We start from the raw sequence: 21,483 nt of genomic DNA on the forward strand, positions 1-21,483 counted from the left end.
TATAAAAATCCAAAGCTGCGCCATTGCTTTTGCGGAGGCCACGAGTGGCGTCACGCCGGGAATGATTCCACAGCTGACGTCGCAGATCGAGATTCATGCGGGTTAACCAAAAACTTCGGTCATTTAACGTAGGAGTTATTTTTTTAGTGTATTTTTTTTATTAATTTTATTTAACTAAAATTAAAATGGGTTGGAATTGTAAATTTAAATTTTTCATAGAGTAATTTTAGTTGGGCATGTCATGTGAGATGGGGTTGATTTTAACTATAATTATAACATTGGGGTGAATTTACATGTGTTTTTATGAAGTAAGAAATTTATATTTTGAATTTTAAATTTGCATAATATTTTTATAAAGTAGTGATAGCCCCACATATATAATTTTAAATAATAGGAAAGATTTTTATAATTAAATTATTAAATTAGTAGTGAAAACATTATCACTCATTGTTATTTTACCACATGTTTCTAAATTTTGAACCATTAACTTATTCCATTACATAAAAAACAAACTCTTAACCATATAAAAATAATTTGAAAACTACTCTTAATTTGAAAACTACTCTTACTCTAAATTAAAATTTAAATTGTTTTATATTTAAAAATAAAAAAAACAAACTCTTAACCATATAAAAAATAATTTGAAAACTACTATAAGTTAAAATTTAATTATAAATTGTTTGATATTTAAAAATACCATTTAAGCAAACTTCCCTATTATATATATGAGATAATGATGATACATAATGAATATGTATTTTGGTACTAAACTAAAAACCGGGAAGCCACACGCACCAACTAGTACAGTGCAACAGGGTTGACTTTTTGTATTGACAAAGAGGCATTATTCAGGTGGGTTGACTTTTAATATCGAACATGGGGTGGCGTTCTATATATGCTTTTGAATTTGGTGTCTTTGGTCCGTTTGGCTGTGCTAGTTCCTTTTCTTCTTGTGGTGCAGGCTCTGCTTATTTTAATGTCTGTTTAAATGGACAGCTTTGAGATGGAAGAAGTGGCGCATGAGAATGAAACGGTGGCATCTCCCGTGGTAATAGCAGTGGCAGTTAAGAAGCTGGGAGATAATAGCACTTTTGCTGTCGAGTGGGCGCTGGAAAATTTAATGTCTGAAGGCGATACTCTGATTCTCTTGCATGTCAAGCGGCCCCCTCTCACCATTCGGATCCCAAGTATGAATCCTCACTTATGCTTTACTCTACTTTACATGTTTGGTTGGTATGCTTTAGCGCTTTAAGTTTGGTATGGTTTTGCAGCTTGATTGGTTATGGCGAGTGCAAAGTATATGGTTCCAGTTTTAAATTTTTAAATTTATTGTTTCTCTATGAATTTGGTTATGTCCCTGAAGTGTAAAGTATATAGTTCGAGGTGTAAATTTTTCAGTTTAAGGTGTATATGAATTTAAGTCGAAATCAATCCTATATCACGTAAACCAAATCAAATATGTCTCATCCATTTCTCTGTACCAAACAAACCAACCCAAAATACTCTTTTGACACTCATACGTTAAAATAAAATTCGGATCTCTCACTACGGACATACAATAAGCTTATTTCTATTGAACGTTGTTGTTATTATTATTATTAACCTACAATAAGATTTATTTATTGAACGTTGTTGTTATTATTATTATTGACTTACAATAAGTTTTATTTCTCTTAAACGACGTTGTATGGCATCGTTGTTGTTATTAGAAAATAATTAAATACCATGATCTGCTTTGATCTTTCAATCGCTTGATAGTTAATTTAGCATCGCCCAGTACTCCGACTTAGCCGATAGAGATTTGACGGTGCGATAACATCTTTTCTCAGACGATGACATGTATTCCTTTTATTCCCAGTCATATAATTTCGTGAGCCATGCCATGTAACAGAACTCTACATGTATTCTTTTATTCCACGTCATATAGTTTTCTTCCATATATGCCACGTCACGTAGTTTGTCTCTTTTGTGAAATCTAAGGGAGATGCGAGAAGCTCACTGATGGATATGAAAAAAGTTGATTGTTTCAGCTCTTTCATATTCATCAGAATTCTGAAATAGTTTTAAATTTAGAATTTAATTAAGTTATTAGAATATTTACGTTATAATTATATTTAAATCTTTGTAACTTGCCCTATTTAGAATATTTAAGGGGTCGTTCATAACTTGTAGGATAGTTTGAAATTTAGAATTTAATTAAGTTATTAGAATATTTACATGTTAATTATATTTAAATCTTTGTAATTGTTCCTATTTAGAATATTTAAGCGGTCGTTCATAATTTGTTAGATTAATTGCTGTTAGAAAAAGGCTTAAATTTCGCTTTATCTCCAAACAAAATTCCTATAAATGACATTATAAGCAACGTTGAAGTCATCATCAAAAACACAGATCAAAATGTTGCTGAAGAAATAAGATAGGACGTTGCCAGAATTCTCATAAATGCCAAACCTCCTCCTAGCAACATCTCCAAAGAAGAATCCAGGAAAAACAAAGACATCATAATTTTAAAAGCAGACAAAGGAAATGCCACTGTTATTATAGATAGGACAAATTATGATAATAAAATGGAAGAACACCTTAAGAAGAGGCTACTATAGAATTCTTAACAAGGACCCTAGCAACAAAATCCTTTGCCAAGTTAGTAACAAAATCAAAGACTCCTCTCTTGATTCCACTATTAAGAACAAGTTAATACCCAATAACGCCATCATCCCTAGAATATATGGTGTGCCTAAAATCCACAAATCCGGAGTTCCATTGAGACCCATTGTGAACACTATAGGTTCACCTACTTACTGGTTAGCAAAGTACCTTGCTAACAAACTTAGACCTTTATCCGGAAACACTCCCTCTTACATCAAAGACTCCGCTTCTTTCATAGAATGGATTAAAAACCTAGAAATTAATGACAATGACCTCCTGATTAGCTTTGACGTAATGTCTCTCTACACTATGATTCTTGTAGATGAAGCCATAGATGTATTGAAGAAAATCACAGACCAGGAAACTGTGGAACTAGTAGGCATTTGCCTTAAATCTTCATACTTCAGTTTCAAAGGAAAAATCTATGAGCAAACTCATGGAGTTGCCATGGGATCTCCTTTATCACCATTAATTGCCAACCTATATATGGAACATTTTGAACAAATGGCCCTTAAATCTTTTCCCTTTACCCCTGATGAATGGAAAAGATATGTAGATGACATTTTCGCTAAATGGAGCCATGGATTAGATAAGCTTAATGAATTTTTATCACACTTAAACAGCCTCTCTGAACACATAAAATTCACTATTGAAATTGAAAAAGACAACCAGCTCCCCTTCCTAGATGTCCTACTTACCAAGAAAAATGGCAAGCTAAGCCACCAGGTCTTCAGGAAACAAACTCACACTGACAAATATCTTCATTCAAACTCCCAACACCATCCTAAGCAAAAAGTCAGTGTCATCAAAACCCTAGCTAAGCTTGTAGAATCTATGACCCTGAACATGTAGAAGAAGAACTCAACCACCTGTACAAGGTCTTTATAAACAATGGCTATCAGAAAAACATTATCCAATAAATAATTAAAGATTCCACAACCAATAACCAAAAAAGAAAAACTCTTGAAAACCCTAGAATCTCCTTACCCTATATAAAAGGAACCACAGACAAAATTGCCAGAATTCTCTCTAAGCATAGCATCTTGGTTGCCTTTACACTCCCTAACACCATCAAAAACATGCTTGACTCTGCCAAGGACTCAATAGACCCAAAAAATAAAAAAGGAGTATACTCGGTTCCTGCTCATGTGGAAAAGTATATATAGGTGAAATAGGGGGATCCTTTGGCATAAGGTTAAAAGAACACATTAATGATATTACAAGAAAGGGTCAGAAAAATCAGGTCTAGCAGAGCATGCATGTTCTTCCTCACACTATATTTGTATGGAACAAGCCAGATTAATTCACAAGGAAGACCATTATTTAAAAGAAAGAGTGAAAGAAGCGATTGAAATCGAAAAATATTCCAACAACATGAATAGAGATGACGGGCTAAAATTAAGTAACACCTGGAAATCATTATTAAATAAAATTAAAAAACACTAAACTCGGATATACAAACATTCATTTAATAAATAAATAAATTAATTAATTAATTAAAATTTAACTCTCTTTTAAACAAAATTTAATTAGTCAACATATATAAACCTTCAAACTATTAATTTAAGATTATACACATTACTAGTATAGCATTGAATACATAACAAAGAACTTAAATTCATAACATTAAATTCTAAAAAAAAAAAAAAATAATAATAATAATAATAATAATAATAATAATAATAAATAAATAAATAAAATTGTTAGGGTATTTCATTAATATTAATTTACTATTTTATTACTATATCATATTAATGTTAACACAATAATTTATTAATACATTTCCATAATAAACTAATAGATTATTATTTTGATATTAAGGTATTAATCCATTAATTAACTAAATACACTTCATTAATATAAGATATATTATATTACATTATATAGATATTAATATATTAACATTAGAGGGCTAGATTAGTAACATAGTAATATTATTGATAATATTAATAAACTATTCACAATATACTAATATATTAATAAATTATTTAATGGTTTATATTAATACATTAAGTTATATAATCTATTACTAATAATAGATTAACATTAAGTTATATAATCTATTACTAATAATAGATTAATTCCTTAAACATTAATCTTTTAGATATTTCTTAGATTAATATTTATTAAATCATTAAAGAAATACTTATTAATTAGTTAGTCATTTGTAATCGAACAATTAAAAGACAAACATCGAATAATTTTTCAATTAACTATTAATAGCTCCATAATTTCACGCTCTCTCTTCTCAAAATATAAATCACATTGCCCTGAAGATGGACTCACTAAGCTAGTCTGAAAAGTTGGTTTCAATAACTGTTCACAGGTTTTTCCACAAACAAAAATAGAATTATTAGTGTTTATCACCTCTTAGAATTTTTGTGAGAGAATAATCTATTAATTTATTTATTTAAATCTTAATTTATTAGTTATTTTTAAAATTAGATTATAGAATTTGATTTATTTATTGAACACTATTAATTTAACATTGAGTAATAATAAGTTTCAATTTTTTAATGTTATTTTAATATAGGTTAGAATTTTTTTAATGTTATTTTTCCAATATATAATTTTTAATTTAAATGGAAGTAACTAAATTGAGTGCCTTATAATAATTATTAGTACAATACTTATTAGTAGTTGAAATTATGTAATTATGTCAATAAATTTGTCTTTTGGAATATGACTTCTAAAATTTTGAATTAATTATCAAAAATTACTATGTCCATAGCAAGAATTTAACCTCTATTAAATATTTTAGAATATTCATATTAGTATACACAAATCAATGGTTGAAATTTGTCTTTAAAGTAGTTATCCCATTTTTTTTAATTAAATTGATTAATTAAAAATATGTCATTATGAACAAGTGCTCTATGAAGTTAGTTATGGTTTTTTAGGCATGTGGCATTGATAAGCCATGGTATTGACCCATGGTATTGTGACAAAGCCTATTTACAAATTAAAAATTTCAATGGTAAAGTGGAGAGAAATGTTAGTGGATAAAAATCTAATTCCACATTTTTTTAAATGTATATTGTTTAGCTTATATATTAATTACTTTTATTGTTGACAAGAATTTAAATTAAACTTGTAATTTAGTTAATTTTATGATTTTTATTTTTATTTTAACAATGTGAGATAATTGAAGAGAGGTTTACACTTCAAACTTTTATAATATTTTTTTTTCAAAGTAAGACTATTCTATTGATATGAAACAAAATAAAAGCACATCGAGGCTTTGGCCTCACCAGTGCTGAACAGCTTTTGTCAAAAAAAATATCACAGTCTAAGCGCAACTACCCCATTGATGGGGAAACCAGTCCGTGAAAGCAGATAAAAACCCACGCATGGGTCACAAGTTTTGACAAAAAATACCAAACATAGCAGAAAACAACCAAAAGGAGAGTTTTTACAAAACATAACATGGCAGAAATCATCCAATCAGCAAAAGAAAACGCCAGTTGGCAGAAGGGCAACACCTAGCAGCCTAATGTCAATCATGATGGACCTCCTGGAGGTTGTTTGGGGCAGGTTCTTCCTCAATAAGACACGCGTACTGGTACCACTCCTCCTCCTCTGCTGACATGCCGCGCTGAATTACACGAGCTGGTTGAGTGCCAGTAGAGCTACCTTCTGTTGCATGCTTGCCGGATGTGTCTCCTGCTCTGCCACTGGTTGCCTTCGTGTCTCCAGCCCTGCCTTCGGCGTTCGGCTGGCTGCCAATCAACTCCTCTCCATGCGGGGTGGCATAGTCCTCAACCATCTGCTGCTTGCCTGGGTCTCGGGCACTCCTATTCCATTGAGCGGCCCTCTGCTGCTCACCACTGTTCCTTGGCGGAGCTTCCTGTGGGTCAGTTTCCTTAGAGAAGGTAATGGTGACAGTGGCGGTGATAATAGGCCTGTGAAGAGTGCTATGGAAGCGAAATTGAGTCGTATGAGGAGCGGGGTGAGGGGGAAGGGGAAAATTGGCCATATGAACTGTTGCGTCCTGCTTGCGGACACCCTGGAGTTGAGCCTGCCCTCTGCTACTGCGGGTGTCTAGATACCGACCAGAGAAGGTGTTGTATGGATTTGAGATGTCAAGAGAAGGGGAGGGGGAGGCAAATTCAGGGCTGGGCGTAGCAGGAGGACGGATGCTTCCGCCACGACTGCCCCCTCTTCTGCTTCGCATGCGATGGCGGATGCGTACCATGATGGAATTCGTTGCAGAGCTATCACTTGGGGAATCAGAAGAACGACTATGCAGAGGGAGAGCTAAGGAATTCTGAGCTGGAATCAAATTACAACGCGTGGTTTGGGAGAAATGATACCCATTTCCCACATCCACGCAATTGAGCAACCAACAGTGGCTACTAGTGATGGTGCGAGAGCAAGGCTCCGCTGCCTGAGGAGGGCAAGTGCTCTAGATCAGAGGAGGAAGGACTGTATTATGGTCTGTGAAGGCCATTGCCTTGAGCTTGATAGAGAATTCTCAACTTGAGCACCCTATTAATGGCGCCTGCAAGTCACCATGAATTCGCTTCATTCTGGCTTGGGAGGGGACGCGGGTGGCCATGTGGCTAGGCCTCCCAACCGTCCTTCAATCTAATCACCATTAATGCCATTGTGATCACCCACATGGTAAAATTTTATATATTAGAGTGATTTTAAATATGTATTTGTTGAGTAATACCATTTGTCATTTTCTATTACTTTTTTTGTTTGAATATATTATAACATTTATTTATGTAATGAATTTTCATAGAATTAATGTTCATTTATCAATGAGTTCTCCACTATTTTTGTTTTAATTAATTGTAAACATTGTTTATATGATGAATTTACATAAAACTGTATTCTGGTTTATGGGCTTTTAATTGCTTTTATCTCATGAAATTTATTTAACTAACCTAATTATATAAGTTAAATAGCAAATAAATACTTATAAAATTAAGATAAAAATATAAGCCAAAAAAACAACCTTTTGAAAGGCTGAAAAATGTTTTACTTTAAAATATAATTTTTTTTAATATAAATATGCCTATCATGATAACTCGTTAAATAAATAAGTTCCTTCATTTGAAAATATGAATGGAGAATTTTATTTTATAATAAAATATTATTCATAATAATATATTTTCTTCTAAATTTTTTAGTTTATCATTCTAACCACTTAACTAATAAAAAAGAAAAGCTTCCTCTAAAAAATAACATATTCCTTGAATACATTTCATTAACCTCTTTGACTCTCTCTTTTTGCAGTGGGAGTTCGTGTACCAATTTCACATGTACGGGAAGATTTGGTTGCTTCTTATATGCAACAAATGGCTTTACAAAGAAATGAAATGTTGTCAACCTACGAACGGTTATGCAATGCTAGAAAGGTCATTCTTGCATTATTTCTGTGCGAGTTTACCATAAATAATCTATAATATAATAGGTTACGTTGTATTATTAATACCTAGTAGTTGATTTGATTTTTGAAAATGTAGGTGAAAAGTATGTTGGCAATCGTAAAAAGTGATGATGGATTTGGTTGTATTATTAATACCTAGTAGTTGATTTTTGAAAATATAGGTGAAAAGTAAGTTGGCAATCGTAAAAGGTCATGATGTGGCAGCCGCAATTATTGAGCAAATCTTCAGTTGTGGCATTAGTAAACTTGTTATAGCATCATCTTCCAGAGGTGCCATTAAAAGGTAATATTTCTAACACATTAAAGTGATTAAAATACATGCGAATGTTAGTTGGGATCTTTTTAATCAAGTGAATTTTTTATTTACTCAATTTGATTTAGAAGTTGAAAAGTTAAATTATTATAATTTATTTTTAAAATATTTAAAATGTTTACCTAATTGGTTTTTTTAATTAAAAGTGTTTTAGTTTTATATGTTTGGTAGTCTATTTTAAATGAAAAACTTATATATATATTATTGTTTAATTATTATTTATAAGGTAAATGTAATTAATTGTATTTGAAGTTTTTAATTTTTTATTTTATTTGAGTGTTTTTTATAAAATAAGTTTAAGTAATATTATTCCAGTTATATTTGAGTTTTTTTTACAAGTTTATAGTAAATTTTATTATTAATTTTAATTTAATTAAGTAACATATTATTAGTATTATTATTATTATTAAGTGGGTTTAATGGTTAAGAGCATGTGTTTCCTCTTAAAAAATTACAGGTTTAAAACTAGATGGGGTAGAGTATGTATGCTTTCATAGACTTAGTAGTCAAATCACTAGGCCAAGGTGATCTTAAAATCATATAATAATAATAATATATATATTTTTTTAAATTAATGTAAATTGATTACTATTTATTTTAAGAATATTTAAATTTTTATTATTCAATTCAAAACATCTTTAATAACATCTTTAATGTCACCTTTTAATTTTTTACATAGTAAGTTCCATTGAGCCTATAAATTTTCAATTCCTTTTCTTTATTTAATTAAATTTTCATTTTTACATTTTTTACAATAATTTTTATTATTAATTTCACTTTGAATTTTTAATTGAGATATCGAAAAGATTCATAATTTTTGATATTGCATCTTTGTTAATTAATTAAATTGAAGTATCTTGTTTGTAAAGAAATTTTCACTTGTTATGCAAATAACTGTATAATTTTGGAATGCGACTTCCTGAATTTTAGTTGTATGGTACAACTAATATCGTAAAATATTCTTAATAGAATTTAAAAATCAAATGGTTGAAATTTATTTCCAAAATAGTTATGTCTTTTTTCCTTTTTAATTAAATTGATTAACTAAAAGAAATATTATATGAACAATTGTCATATTAAATGAGTTATGATTTTTTAAGCATGTGGTATTGATAAGACATAATATTGGCACATGATATTATAACAAAGTTTATTTATAAATTAAGAATTTACACGATAAAGTGAGATGAATATCCATGATTAAGATTTTTGTCACACATTTTTAATCATTTCCTTTCAATAAAAATAATTTAAAATAAATACATAATTTAGTTAAATTTTATAATAAAAAATTTATATTCTAACAATAAAAATTTATCATATTTTGATACTTGTATTTGAATACGGTGTTTATTAATATCAATATCAACTATTTAATTTATATAACTATATTAAAAATATTAATAAATTTCTAAGCATTTAGGTTGAAAATTATCAGTGTATTCTTTATTCTTTTATTGGATTTTAACATCAATTTTACTTTTACTTTATATGTAGGAGTAGTTTAAGGTTAATGATCTTCTATCTTTACTTTATTTATCAAAGGATTATTGAAATCTATATTAATTGACTACTATTATTATTGAAATTAGTCTAAATTGTGGTCGATCTATTTCAACTAGTGACACAATGGTGATCATATCAGTACTTTGTATGAGCAAATTTTCACATAAAGATTTATCACACGATTCATTATTCAGGTAAAGTGCTAATGTAATTAAACAAAATAAGAGAAGAGAGTGAGTTTAGGGAAGGATTTCATTTTTTATGGTGGCATATGAGGTCCATACTTGGAAGATATTTGAAGTGTGATCTTTAATGCTTGCCTCATTTCAAGGATTTACTTAAACTATTGCATCTGGTTAACGCATATCTGTGTTGTTCCTAAATCTTGCTTTTCTGCAGGAGATTCAAACTCCATGATGTACCAGCATTCGTTATGAAAAATGCCCCAAATTTTTGTACCATACACATTGCACCAAAATGCAAGCTTAGTTCGCTCCACTTAACTTCATCTACAGAGTTCAAATTTAGCAATACAGAGGATTCTAGTAATCATCCCAGTGGCTTTTCAGATATGACTGACTGGAGCTCTCCCAGAACAGGTCCATCTACATAAACCATTTTTCTCTACACTCCAAAATTATGCTAATAGATTCCGTTTGTTGTCTTATAAAAAACAAAAGCATCTGCTGCACTCTAATTTCTTGCCTTATTGATCATGATTACTAGGCTTAAATTTCTACTGTTTTTTCTGTTGATGAATCAAAATGAATCTGACTAGCTTCCAAATTAACCACTTTCCAGTTATCTTTGTACAGGCAATTAATGGGATGCGTTGTCTGTTGTCATTTTGGAAATTACAGGCGGGACAGAGTCCCAATCTGATGTATCCATTCACGCTGACCCTCAACCCCTGTCATTTCAGAGAAAGCAATCTCTTTCGAATATTATTCAAGTTACAAGAAGCAGCGCCTCCATTCCAGCAAGCACAATTTCAAATGTCGAGAGTCGATCTGCTTCAATTTCAATGAGAAGTCAAAATTCATGCATTGGTGTAATTTATGACAGTGGAACATCAAGATCGGATTTCCTTAGTGAGATCTCCAGTACAATGAGCATAGAGGAAAGAGAATCTCCAGGCAACACACGATTACCACGTACTCCAGCTCTATCATTTGGAAACCACTCATTCATGGAAATTGATACCTTTTCTGCCGCCAGAAATCAATTTAACTTGGTCACTGCAAGTATCGAAACAACATCAGCATCTAATAATGAACACTTGTCACAGGAACAGGTACAAAGTACAAATTGGTATTTTCTGGGTTTTCTCTTGTGTTAGATCACTCTAAGTAATAAGTGAATAACAAATTTGATTTCATTTTTATCATAAAATTGTGTCTCTGGCTGAAAACTTTTGCAATATGAGGACTTATATGATGGGTTTGGTCTGATCTAATCTGAATCCGTTATTTGATGAGCAGAATATTACGATGGAGGAGGTAGAAAGGCTGAAACTTGAGCTAAAGCGTACTCGAACCAAGTATGATGTAGCCAGGGAAGAAGCAGAGAACGCAAAAAACACAGTGAGTTTATCTGCCTATCTAGCCTTAAAAAATCTAGTCGAATTGAATATCAGATATGTAGTTGTGGGTACTAGGCAGTACACAGGAAGGCTAATGTTTATGAGCTAAATGAGGGTGGCAGGTCAATGAAATATTTGTCCGAAGGATACATGAAGTGAGGAAAGTCGAGGAAGCAAAAGTAAGAGAAAAGATAGCAAGGAAAATCGCCGAACAAGAGAAAGCAAAGACTGAAACGGCCATGAGGCAAGCTGAGACAGCAAGACAACTTGCTGAAAGGGAGGCCCAACAAAGAAGAGATGCAGAGTTAAGAGCCAAAAGAGAATCAGAAGAGAGAAAGAAAGCACAGGAAGAGCTTGAATCTACCCATCATGGATACAGAAGATACTCAATAGAAGAAATTCAATCTGCCACGGATTTCTTCTCTGATTCACTCAAGATAGGAGTGGGAGGTTATGGTGCTGTCTACATGGGCACTCTCAAACATACAAAAGTGGCCATCAAAGTTCTTAAAAATGAAGCAAATCAAGGAATACACCAATTTCAACGGGAGGTACTAAATCCTCTGCCTTTTTCTCCCTTTTATCTCCCCCTGCCCTCTACTCGAAAGTTGAGTAGCTACTTGTGGAATCTTAAGTTCTTCAACAACAAATTTGAAATATTACCTATTTCTTAAGTTTAAAACTCAATGATGTATCAGAAGAAGATTTTAATACTGGGGTTTATGCTGATTTTGTTTTAAATATTTGGCTGGGTGCTTTCTTTTAATCTTTGTTTGGAAATTGTTCAGATTGAGATATCGAGCCGAATTCGTCATCCTCACATGGTAATTTTACTTGGAGCGTGTCCTGAGCATGGGTATTTGGTATATGAGTACATGGAAAATGGTAGCCTAGCAGACCGTCTGCTCTGCAAAGACAACAGTGCTCCTCTACCATGGTTTTCACGCTTCAGAATCATTTGGGAAGTGGCATCTGCATTGCTTTTTCTTCATAGTGCACAGCCAGAACCGATTTTTCACCGTGCTTTGAAGCTTGAAAATATCTTACTTGACTACAACTTTGTCAGCAAAATTGTTGGTACAGGTCTTGCCAAGGCTTGTGCCTGCAAATACCACAACCATGGTAACCCAGTACAATGACACCGCCCCTGCAGACACATTTTGTTATACTGATCCTGAGTGCCAAAGGACTAGTGGTCTTGGCCCCAAGTCAGATTTGTATGCTCTGGGAATTATCATTCTGCAATTGCTGACAGCAAAACCACCTGAGACTCTAACAGATGTTGTTGAAACAGCCATTAAGGATGGCTCATTTAGGCAGATCTTGGACAAAAGTGCTGGAAATTGGCCTGTTGGTGAGGCCCGCGAATTGGCAATATTAGGATTGAAATGTGCGGATTTTCAGCGCAGGGACGGGCCAGACTTGGAAAAGGATGTTCTACCAGAACTTGAGAGATTCAAAGCCTTTGCCGATGCTCAAACCAGACATATCAGAGAGGAAATTGATGTGATGCCCCCAAGTCACTTCTTTTGTCCTATACTTAAGGTTAATTTTTCTCACCCAGGCTTCATTTAAAGAAAGGATGAGTGACTATGATAACCTAAGTTGAAATAAAACTCATCTCCATGAACAGCACTGAATATACATTACTCATGAACATCTGGCTATTGTTTCTAATATTAAATGTGGACATGTTGGCCTTGTATGCAGGAGGTCATGGACAATCCCCATATCGCGGCTGATGGTTTCACATACGAGTACAGCAGCATCAACACTTGGCTCGAAAACAAGAATACGTCCCCAATGACTAACCAGGCCCTAGACAATAAGTTCCTCATTCCAAATCATGCACTTAGGTCTGCAATCCTAGAATGGAAAATTAAATCTGGATTCAACAATGCAGATTATGACACTGAACAATACTAATAATAAATGGCCCTATTTCATATATCCTGGGATAATGCTCCTGCTGTTAATATGGAATCGAATTGTCGTATCACCCATTTCCCTGAAAAATATATGTTCCTAACGAATATGTGGTTTCTTTATATTCAATTTTGAATTGACTTCTCGATCTCCGAAAATTGAAGTAGAATGCGTATGACGTCTACACTTGACTCTTCCTCTTGCATGGTGTTCATTGTAAAGATAATTTTCCTTTTTTATTTAATTGGCTTAATATTTAAGAATGCGTAATTTTTATCCTGTAAGATGTTTATTATTACTGGAGGCTAAGAATAGGAACACTTTTATTTAATGAGGGGATAGAGTATATATATCTCAAAAAATTTTTAATAATCAGATCATTATCATTATATGAAAGTAAGTCATTTGTTACATGGTTATTTATTATACAAACAAAAAAATTTATACACATACACTAATTTGGTGTGTGGCTTGACCATAATCTTCAAAATAAATTATTATTATTATTATTAATCATAATTCATATACATTAGTTTAAATATATCATAATATTAGAAATGAACATGTTGAATTAAACATCAAATAGCTCTTTGTTTTAGTACAATATTTAATATAATTATTTAAATTGATATTGCGAAATTTTCAGCCATAGACATAAAGATTCATAATATAAATAATATTAATTTATTATATATTTTGCAATTAATTTATTTTTTAGATTAAAATTTAAATATTAAATTCATATTTAATTTAATTAAAACTTTAAAATTAAATAATAATAATAATAATAATTTAAATTTAAATATTTAATTCATATTTAATTTAATTAAAACTTTAAAATTAAATAATAATAATAATAATAATAATAATAATAATAATAATTATTATTATTATTATTATGTATTTAAAAAAATAGATAAAAGTTATATGATTTTTTAATTCATAAATTATGTATTTAAAAGAATAGATAACAATTATATAATTTTTTTTTTTTAATTTATAAATAATCTTCATTATCATTAGGATGTTAAATTGAGTTAAGTTGTGATATTTCTTAATATCAAAGTTATTTTTCACACATTAGATGAAGGTAATAACTAAGGATGGGCATTATCACGCCACATATTGGAAAGCACTCATGTCAATTATGGACTTTTCAACTCCTCTTTCATTTGATATTGTTTTTTTTTGTCATGTATCTAACTATTATTGATTGCAATAGTAATATTAGCTCAACCACATTAATAAAGTGGCTGTTACATGTTGATTGACATAATTTTTCACTTTCTAAAATTAATGGTGCTGATTGGCATATGAAAAGTGAAAAATAATGTTGATTGGAGTACATAAACCACTTTATTAATGTAATTATGCTAATTGACAACTAACATGAAATCTCAGAGCATAACTACTTTACTAATGTAATTGTGCTAGTTGACAACTAACGTGAATCTCAGAGCATAACTAATTACTCATGGTTCGTGATTGTTTTTATAATCTCTTTTTTTTTAAATAATTGGTTACTGTTTTTGTAATCTATTTTTATAATCTCTTTTAAATGGTTTATTAATATAATTGTGCTAGTGGACAACCGACATGATAATTGGTTCCTCATGATTAATGATTATTTTTATAATCTCTTTTTTTAAATAAACCATTTTATTAATGTAATTGTGCTAATTAACAACCAACATAAAATCTCATAACATAACTAGTTTACTAATATAATCTACTAATTAACAACCAACATGAAATCTCATAGCATAACTGATTTAATAATGTAATTATACTAATTAACCATGAACGTGAAATCTCGACCATAACTAGTTACTCATGGCTTGTGACTAATTTTATAATCTCCTTTTAAAAATAGTTACTAGCTACTCATGGCTCGCGAATGTTTTTATAATCTCTTTTAAAAAAAACTCATGGCTCGTGACTGTTTTTATAACAGTTACTAGTTACTCACGGCTGGCCACTGTTTTTATAATCTCTTTAAAAAAAAAGAAAATATGAAGTCACCCAAAAATATTAATTTCGGGTGAAGAAGAATTATTATAAATAAAATTGGCGCACAACCTGTTAGTCGATAATACAAACATCTCGTTTATGAAACATAAAAAATAGTTCGGTTGAATAGATGTGCGATAAAGGACTGGCGCAGAGTATACTTTTCAAGAAAATTGGTAATCTACAAAGAGCCAACGCTTATGCAAGGTATCGGAAGGAAGTTTCACAAATTGTTTTGGCACAACACGTTAGTCGATAATACAAACATCTCGTTTATGAAACATAAAAAATAGTTTTTTTTCCAGAGAGAAAAAACCATTATAGGTTATATTAATAGAATATAATGATTTGAATACATAGATATGTTGTAAATGTGCGATAAAGCATTAGGGCAGAGTATACTTCTCAATGTCATAACAAGAAAATTGGTAAGCAGTGCACCAAATCCATATGAAATGTTGTCTAAAGAGCACAGAGAAAGGGTGATTTTAAAGCTAAAGCTAATCTCGAAGATTTTTTTTTCCATGTTACATTATTATCGGAATCTAGTAAATAATGAGCAGACTTAACAAATTGCAAATCTAGTTGTAAGGTTGACATATAAATCATTTGGAGGAGCCCACGACGCCTTTATTCAACGTGTCAATATATAATATCTGCTTCCAACAATAAATGTTGAAATATACAAGGAAACAAATGAAACCGAATGGAAGTCTAAATGAAATAGGTGGGTGGCCACCAATATCCACCTGGATCATTCCTCCCCCCTTAGAAAGCAATGATCCCCATTGCGCGTAGAGCTTCCATGAGGTGAGGAAATTTCTGCTGAACCTGGCCCCTGGTGAGCCACTTGCCTTGGTGTAGGAGTTGGCCAACTTTGACAACCCGATATAGTTGGATTCTCTGCTAGCGAGTGTTCTTGATCTGTGTGTCCATAATCCGATCAGTTGTGGCATGTTCCATGCATCCTAGGTTTAACTATGTTTGTGTGAATTGTCTTGCAATGTCTCAAGTGTCGAGTAATGGTGTGAAGTATGGTTGAAGGCAATCCACATTGAACACTGGGCTCAGGATAGGGAATGGGGGAATGTTGAGCTCAAAATCATTGTCTCCCATAGCCTTGGTAATGGTGTAAGAAACATATCGAAGTGGTCTAAGTTTCTGATGGTCTCTGGTAAGGCATTTTTTTCTGCAAATGCAACCAAACTTTTTTACCCCCCTGTGTGGCACCCGATGTTGATCATGCTGCTACTTGTACTTGGCATTTGACTTCTCCAAGATGTCGTGAACCTACTGGAGGATGTGTTCAATAAATATGGTCGCTTTATCAACCTCAAACAATAAATATGTGGATTTTGTCTATTTAGTCGCGTGAGGCATGACAACATCAATCAGACATAATGGTTGAAATCCTAGACCCACTTGAAAGGGAGTGCAACTAGTCGAGCTGTCGAGATCTCTATTATAACTTTGCTGCACATATGGAAGACTCTCATCCTAGGTTCGAGGATGCTTGGAGTTGTATATGCAAAGTATGTCCACTATCATCCTATTGACGACCTCCGTCTGGCCATTAGTTTGGGGATACAAGGAAATCGACTTGGTGAGCTTGGGGTCCAATAGTGTCCAGAGGCTTGAATAGAATGTGCTCAGGAACCTACTATCCCAATCTGATATAATGGTTTGTGGGATCCCAAAATGTACCCATACTTGTTTAAAGAAGAGTTTGGCATTGTCCACTACAGTGATACTTTTCTTGTAGGCCGCCAATATAGCCATCTTAAAAAATCTGTCCACAACCACAAATACACAGTCCTTACCATGCTTAGTAGAAGGGAGGCCAAGCATATAGTCCATGGAGATGGATTCCCACGGTTGGCTGGGAGTAGGAAGAGGAGTGTACAGGATTTGCTTCTTGATGGTTGAGTTAGCGATGGCACAAGAAATGTAGGATCTGATATATTTCCCAACATTCAATCGAAGTTTGGGCCAATAAAAGTACTTTTGTAGTAAAACCATAGTTTTCTCCATACCAAAGTGTCCTGCGACCTAATTATAGTGCACCTCCCAAATCAGCTTGGCACACTCGCTTGAAGGAAAAAAAGGTGGTCCGGGTAGCATAATAATGTGTCCTGGAGGTAGAAATCAAGAACTTACTTTTCATCTACTAGCATTTGGTATGTGGAGGCGAACTCTGGATCATTTTTGTATAGTTGTGGCCATCCAGAGGTCTCATGAACACAAGAGTTAAGAACAATAGTCAATGCTGCAACTGGGGGCCAACTGTGGCTGTCTGCAACATGATTGGTGCTTCCCTTTTTATATTTAATGTTCAAGTGGAATAATTGTTGCAGATATATAGACCACTTTTGATGGCAATCATTATGCAACTTCCCATGTGTCTGTTTAAATCGAAGAGGTTGGTGATTGGTGTGGATGACCGTCTCCTTCCCCAGAATGTAGTGCTACCACTATCGACAAGCCTACACGATGTAATACATCTTTGTTTCATAGGTGGGGTACTTCCGAATTGTATTGGAAAGTGTCTCACTATGATAGGCCACCGGATGCCCATGTTGGGTGAGGACTGCACCAATAGCATAGTCTGAGGTGTCTGTCTCGATTTCAAATTGTTGATGCAGGTCCGGCAGTGTGAGTACCAATGTAGAGCAGAGGTTGTGCTTCAACTCAACGAATGCCTTTTGTTGGGACTCTGACTAGAAAAACTTTTCTTTCATCCCGCCTTTAGTAACCTGACTCAAAGGCAAAGTAATATAGTACAATATCAACACGAATCTCCAATAAAAATTTGCAAGACTCAAAAAGCACTGAAGCTCTATTAGTGTGGTTGGGGCTGGCCAATCCCGAATGACTTGGATCTTAGTTAGGCCCACATGCATGCCACACTCATCTATGATGTAATCCAAGTATTAGACCAGGATCATGCCAAAGGTGCACTTCTCCAAGTTGGCAAACAATTTATGCTACCGAAGGGTTTGAAGGACCTGTCGAATGTGTTGCAAGTGTTCTTCTAAATTCTTCTTGAAGATGAGGATGTCATCCAGATAAACCACCACGAACTAGTTTGTGAAGGGCCACAAGATGTCATCCATTAGCCTCATAAAAACAACAGGGGCATTGGTCAACCCGAAGGGCATAACTAACCATTTGAAAATTCCTTCTATGGATTTAAAGGCAGCCTTCCATACATTTGTGGGCTCTATTGGAACCTGGTGATAACCAAACTTCAGATCGATCTCGATGAAATACTTGGCCTCCTTGAGTTGGTCTAGCAGGTCATAAATCCATGGGATTGGATACCTATCCTTGATAGTGATTTTGTTTAATTCCCGATAATAAATGCAGAGCCTCTAGGTGCCATCCTTCTTTTGTACAAGTACAATCAAGCTCCCACAAGGCAAGGAACTTGGTCGAATTTTCCATTTTTGCAGCAACTCCTGGATTTTTCGCTTGATCTCTTCATTTTCCAGAATGGAGTAGTGATATATCGGTCTGTTGGGTAGAGGTGCTCCGAGAGTCATATCAATTGAATTCTTCACCTGACAATGCAAGGGTACCCCTGTGGGTGAGGAGAAGATGTCCCTGTATTGTAACATGACAATATCCACCTACTTCTGCTTCTTGGAAGAACCCTTCCTGGGGGCCATCGATGTGGCTACGACCTTTCCCTTACTTTGAGAGCAAATCAGAAAGAAAATAAATCTCGCAGTCTAGGAGATGACCTTACTGCATTTCTTGGTAGATATTAAGGAGATGGCGGTAGGTGGGGCTACCTCCAATATCCTGTATAACTTACTACCTAAAGAAATAATAACAAAGTGAGGTTTAGAATCATATACAACTTGTCGCTTCCATAAGTATGGTTGTCTTAATAATACATCATAAACTTCAAGAGGAGCAACATCACACATACCTCATCTGTGAAGGGATTGATGTTGTAGGGAAGGTGACACAGCTGGCTAACGCAAAGATCTCGTCCTTGGTGAAGCCATCTGATGGTGTACAATTGCGGATGTGATATAGTCGGTAGGTCTAGCCGCTTCACAAACTCTACCGAAATGAGGTTCTTTTGTCTCTCATTGTCGACAATGAATTGTAACAGAGAAACCTTCACCCACATCTATGAGTGGAATAGGCATTCCCCCTCTTCTGGATCTTTAGGTTCGATCTTCTTGATCTTGGTGGTGGCCACAGTGGCACTGGGCTCCCCGTCAATGATCTTCTTCTGTTTGTCACTCCCCTTGTCAGGTTCTGACTCAGAGTCATAACATTCGTCTAACTCAGAAGCCTTCAACTTAGCCACAAGTGACTACTTGGCCTGATACTCACTTGTGTTGTGAGTGGAGCTCCTTTGGAACTCACACCACTTTCCTGTGTCCTTCTTTGTCTTCATGGTGTTGTTCTTTGCTTGCGGCTTTGACGTGTTATCCTAGGTCACCCTGTCTTTGCTTTGCCCTTTGTTCTGCGGTTTAGAGGCGCCTTTCCCTTGCTTTGGATTCGTAGATCCAAAGCGTCACTTTTTATGTTTAAACTTCTGCTCAATCTTGACAGTTTGATGGTACATCGTGTCGAGCAAGGAGATGTCAAGCAACTCCATCTCATCATGGATATACTTGTGTAGGCAGTTGCAGTACTTGAGTACCAAATGTTTCTCAAAATCCTTGATGCCCAAATTTGTGCGCAGGTATGGAAAACATTGGTAAACTCTGGCACGTCTTGGTCTCTTGCCTGCCGTAGCATGGTCCACATTATGTATTTATTCACATAGCTCCCGATAGAGTAGTACTTCTCCTTGATGGCTTCCCAGAACGAATTCCTAGTAGGTGCAGCTGAAAACAGTGAGGGTGTACTTTCATCTTTCTTCTCACAGTAGGTTTCCCACTAGTCCTTGAAGTGGGGGGCGGCTTTGAGAAGTGCAAAAGCAATCTTTTTTTGACTGGAAAAATCATGAACAAAAAAATATCCTTCTAGGAGATTTAACCATTTATCTACGACATCTACATCTATTTGACCTTCAAATATGGGGATGTCAAAGTTAACTTGTACCTTAAAGAGTGTGGCACTTCCAGAGTAGCTGTCAGAAGTAGATGTGTCGCCTTTGGGTAGCCACTGAAGGATCTGGGCAAATTTGTCCATCATCCCGTTCCTTTGTCACTTGAGGGCTTCTTCAAGCAATATTTTGAAATTATTTGCTACCCCGTCGTCTTTCTTATCTTTCGTCATGGGAGGCTGTCGGGATTTGCGAGGCTGGTCTTGCAAAATTTGAACCAGTTCGAGCCCTAACACCTTATATCCCAACTTCGTTGGGGACATGCAAAGAAAAACAAAGAAAAATAAAACTGCTCTGATACCAATGATCCGAACTTAAACAAGAACCCAAAAAATTATAGATATAACCATAAATACAGAGATGCAACATAGATCACACTTCATTTCATTAATATCAAACACTGAAATATGCTTACAAACAAAATGGAAATAAACCTAGGCTCGGGAGATGGTAGCATATATCTTAGAAGAGATGTGTTGGCTACGTGCCTCTGAACTTTGTTACAATGAGGCTCAAGGTCCTATTTATTTTTGGAAAACATGAGAAAACCCTAAAAACCCAAAACCTTAACCCCAAGAGATCTCACGCCAAGAGTTTGTGGGCCTCGTTGGGGTTAGTTGGGCAGCCAACTTCCTAGGGTCATAACATGGTTATATTATCTTTGTTTGACGCGTATGATACCTTTTTGGAAAGGTATCTCTGAGTACAACATGATTTTCTACAAGTTTATAGCAGAAGGTTGTAGTAGACCTAAAGAAGACGCTATTTAGGGGGTCAAAACTGCTCTGGAAGTTTAGGACCAAAAAACTGTGAAAAATAGTAAATATTGAAATAAAAAAGGAAACAAGTGAAACCAATTGGAGGCCTAAGTAGAATAGGTGGGTGGCCACCAATGTCCACTTGGATCATTCCTCCCCCTTTAGGAAGCAATGGTACCCATTGTGTACAAAACTTCCATGAGGTGAGGAAATGTTTGTTGAACTTGGTCCCCGATGAGCCACTTGCCTTGGTGCAGGAGTTGGCTAGCTTTG

General features: G+C 34.1%; 1 pseudogene across 1 annotated transcript; it reads left to right on the forward strand.

Moving 5' to 3' along the window:
* The first annotated feature begins 935 nt into the window (after positions 1–935).
* On the forward strand, positions 936–13,504 carry LOC149262078 (U-box domain-containing protein 35-like; annotated as a pseudogene). The gene is made up of 9 exons (XR_016248949.1): positions 936–1,187; positions 7,891–8,012; positions 8,206–8,327; positions 10,263–10,462; positions 10,724–11,157; positions 11,345–11,446; positions 11,568–11,996; positions 12,234–12,990; positions 13,156–13,504. The product of XR_016248949.1 is annotated as a U-box domain-containing protein 35-like (transcript).
* The last annotated feature ends 7,979 nt before the right edge of the window (positions 13,505–21,483 follow it).

Source organism: Pinus tabuliformis, chromosome 6, assembly GCF_031772625.1.
Source record: "Pinus tabuliformis cultivar Carrire ecotype Pingquan chromosome 6, CPIR1, whole genome shotgun sequence".
In the NCBI taxonomy this organism is placed as follows: Eukaryota; Viridiplantae; Streptophyta; class Pinopsida; order Pinales; family Pinaceae; genus Pinus; species Pinus tabuliformis.